This window comes from Erpetoichthys calabaricus, chromosome 17 (assembly GCF_900747795.2).
Source record: "Erpetoichthys calabaricus chromosome 17, fErpCal1.3, whole genome shotgun sequence".
NCBI classification, from domain to species: Eukaryota; Metazoa; Chordata; class Cladistia; order Polypteriformes; family Polypteridae; genus Erpetoichthys; species Erpetoichthys calabaricus.
Genome location: NC_041410.2, coordinates 95,307,862 through 95,312,016, shown reverse-complemented (window position 1 = coordinate 95,312,016; position 4,155 = coordinate 95,307,862). Strand labels below are relative to the sequence as shown.

The window sequence follows — 4,155 nt, the reverse complement described above, 5'->3', positions numbered from 1 at the left end:
TTAGACTTTTAACCCACATTTTGTTTTTGAATCAGCAATCTTGAAAATCCTATGTAAATCATCTATGATTTATCTTCATATCCATTCTTTATATGACCAACTTATCCAGTTCAGGATCACAGACAACCAAAGCCAACTTCGGCAGCACTGGATGTCAATGCACACTGCAGATGCACTGAAGGACATTCACTCATGCAGCGCATCATAGAATTACCAGTCAATAAAACATGAATGTCTCTGGGATGAGTGAGGATAACTAGAGAAAAAGTGACAGTGACAGTGCCTGGGCCTGGATTGGAACCCAGCATTCTGGAGCTACGAAAACACAGTGCTGCTAACCAGTGAACCACTGTTTTATCCTTATGTGTAAAAATACACTTCCAATTGTCTGTTGAATGTGCCACACATGAGAAGGCAGCCAAACAGGAGGCCATTCTGAGTGAGCTTAGTTAACGTACCGGTGTAATTAACCTTGGATTTAGGAGTAGCGCAATGAATGGACTGCGTAACACTATCTTGTTTGCCACCATCTCCCTCAAACGTCTTTTGTATAAACTAAATAAGGAGGAAGCAAGCCGCTACTTGCACAAGGTGCCATCATGTATTATACTGTATGTATGTTCTATACCTAGTACCTTTCTTCTCTTACTGTAACACTGAATCATATTCCTAATAAAAACCTACATTGTTCTGCTTGGAATTGCAGTTCTGACTATCTGCCTCAGGGTGGCAAAGTGATGCATTGTTTACTTTACTTTCTTGAATTATTTGGAGTGCCCTCTGAATATGGACACCCAGCATTAGTTTCCTCTCACGGTCCACAAAGCTTCTGTCAGACAAGTAACTTTAACATGCTCCTGACATGAAGATTTGCATCTACTGTATATGTATGCAGTGACCACACAGTATATTCAGAGATGGACTGTCACATGACAGGTAAAATTCCCAGGAGGAAGCCATCAGTATATGACTCGCAGTCTAAACACAGAAATGGGCCCATGCTAAGGGTTCTAATTTTGTCCCATGTTAAGCATTCAGGGAGGTAGAACAACTGCACTGTACACTTTACGGTGAAGGATTTCCTTTAGTGAAAGAGTTCATTTTGAACTGAATATGTAATAGTAAGGGATAAATGTCATTCAGGCCCATCCAGATATGTGTCTTAATCTCCTGTTGCTTCCCTCATTTCTCATTGAACCAGTAAACCCCTGATTCTCTAAAGAATTGCAAATCCAAGAAAGGCAATTACTTTCTGTTCCCTCCGATCTTTGTAGGGATGTAAGATCATGGGGGGTGGGAGCGTCCTGAGAAAGTTTTCATTTAATGAAATAAATATATTTGTAGTAAAGCTGTTTCTTTTTGGAGTCATGACTCGTTTGGTTCTGGTGTTTCAGAAGCGCGTTGTAGGCAGCTTTGTTCACTGTTTTTATCCATGCAGTCTCGTTTTTGTTTTTCTATGGGTGTGTTGTTAGCTAGAAGTCGTTTGCTGTTAGGAATCATAATTGAACCCCTGACCGCAGGCACTCTGGAGTAGCTGACTGCTGGCACTGTCAGTAGTCACCACTACCTCAAGTTTAAATACATACACATATATAGATAGACGCCGTGTTCACTGTGTTTCCCAGTAGACACGATACGTCAGCCTTACTGCGAGTGGCAAAAGTGCCATTTAAACTAATACAGGTAGACGTGGAAACTGGGTTTTCTGATGAAAAAACAATAACGTTTAAAACAGTATCGTTTACATACAACAGATTTTGGCGAATCATTTAAATGCAATTATTTATATCCATTTATACACTAATAATGGCAATTATTAAATAATTATAATTATTATTAACCATTCCTCCCATATAAGTAACATTTCGGGGACTGCCTTCTTCTATCTTCGAAACATTTCCAGACTTTGTCCTGTTCTTACACAACACAGTACTGAAGTATTGTTTAATGCCCGAGTCACCTCACGTCTAGATTACTGTAATGGTATTCTATCTGGCATCCCACAAAAACGTATCCATCGCTTAGAACTTCTTCAAAATTCTGCTGCCAGGATAATATCCTGCTGTTGTAAATCCACTGAACATATTACACCGATTCTCTCTCAACTTCACTGGCTCCCTGTTAACTACAGAATACAATACTAAATACCGCTCTTAACATTTAAAGCTCTCCACAACCTCACTGATCTCCTCCAGACTTACACTCCTCTCGCTCACTCAGATCTTGTAATTTGAGAGTATTCAATGTGGCAATATGGTGCAGCCTTAGCTTGTGGAAGACAGACACAACTAAAGACATGAGCATTAAATGATGGTTGTCAATTTCAAACTGTGTTTCCTCAATGTGCTCCTTGAGAAAAAACATCATCAAGTTTGAGAAATGTTAACAGCTAACAACAATCTACATAGTGACTCAATACGTTTAGCCAAAACGTTGTTTGGAGGCTCACTTGAGCACATAAATGCATAGCTTTGCTAGCTTAGCCTGGCTTAGCTAAAGTAAAGATTATAAAACGGAATTTTCTAACGGCCAAATATAACCAAAACGATTGTTCAGCCTTACCTATGAAATGTAATCCCCCGGGATCTGGTTTGGAGCGTAAAGCGGTTTGTACAATCCCAAGCAGCACATTATTCATTACTTCACTCCACAGCAGTGCCACTCACAATATGGCAGCGACGTTGACGTACGATTCTGCTAGTCATGAGGCGTCTAGTTATTCTGTGTCTATGTTTACATGTGTCACCATGGCAACTTGTTGGCGTGCACGCTTTACGTCAAGTTTAGTTTATAGGTTGTGTTGTCTTGTTTGGGCGCCACTTACTGACTTTGGGAAGCTGCTGGGTTTGACTGTTGGGCGCTGTGCGAGTGCGCATGCACTTTTGGCACAGGTTGCGTCTGGCATCCGTGCATATATACAACCTTCGTAAACATTACTAAACAAAGGTTTTATATGCGGTGGTGTGCGCATTCGGGCGGCGGTTGTATTGTGACCTGAAGTTTAGTTTACAGGTTGTGTTGTGTTGTTTGGGCACTACCTACTGAGTCTGGGAAGCCGCTGGGTTTGACTCTGGGGTGCTGAGTCGCAGTGCGCGTGCGCTTCGATGTGCCCTTCATCCGGCATCCGTCATCCTGCGTCCGTACATATATACAACCTTCGGTTAATAATATAGATTTCCATTATTGTTTGTTAATAATAAATGCATATTAATTAAGTATTTTGGAGTTTATGTATCCATCTCAGTTACCAAAGGGTAAGGGATATATTTATTATTTTCCTCTAGAGGTTTAATTAGTTGGGCCTATACCAATACAGTACAAGCAATCCACTTGTATTGCTGCAAGTGTATCCTGCCTTGCACCCTGTGTTGGCTGGGATTGGCTCCAGCAGACCCCCGTGACCCTGTGTTAGGATATAGCGGGTTGGATAATGACTGACTGACTGACAGGTCTCAATTAGAGTTTAGTCAAGGGTGGGATTATGCAAGCCAGGGTCCTGCTTACCAATCTATCCATTCATCTACGCTCTGAATCCTTTTTTCTCCATTACTGAAGCTTATTTTGGCAGTGGTACATGAAAATCATGATTCAGAATCAGAAGGCCAGTCAGTCATAGAGTATAAATGTGTACACACCCCCTGTCCCTCAAACATGGCCTGATAATTAGATTCTTTTTTATGCCTTCCAAGGTGCCTAACAATTTCACAAGACGTGTGAAGAATATCTTAGTTAATTTAAAATGCCTATCAACCCAACCCCCCCCCCCCCCTTTTTGTGAAAGGATGGTTTCAGCAATGCTTTTCCCACTTCTGAGCCTGTGATTATTTGTGCCCTCATTATGACTTGACCACTTTATTGCTAGACACAACTCAAAACTGCTAAAATCTGACTTACAAAAAATTAGAATATAATTCAGTTTTGGCCATCCATCTACTGTATCTCTGATAATGAGTCTGCAAGCAACAAAACCTGCAGCTACTGCAGCCCCTGTGGACCAAGGTTTTCTGACTGTCTTGATCAGAGAAACCTTGAAAAACACCACACATTCTATACCGGCTGGATTGAATTAATAGATTCTGGGAGCCTCAAAAATATAGAATTAAGAGTCTGATACATTGTGTATTGTAACTTTTTCTACTCTAAGCCAGATATGAG

At 40.9% G+C, this 4,155-nt stretch overlaps 1 protein-coding gene across 1 annotated transcript in view; it reads right to left on the bottom strand.

Annotated features, from left to right (window-relative positions):
- The window catches only part of rnf11a (ring finger protein 11a), a 628,093-nt gene that overhangs the window by 162,466 nt on the left and 461,472 nt on the right, over positions 1-4,155 (bottom strand). The window lies entirely within an intron of this gene.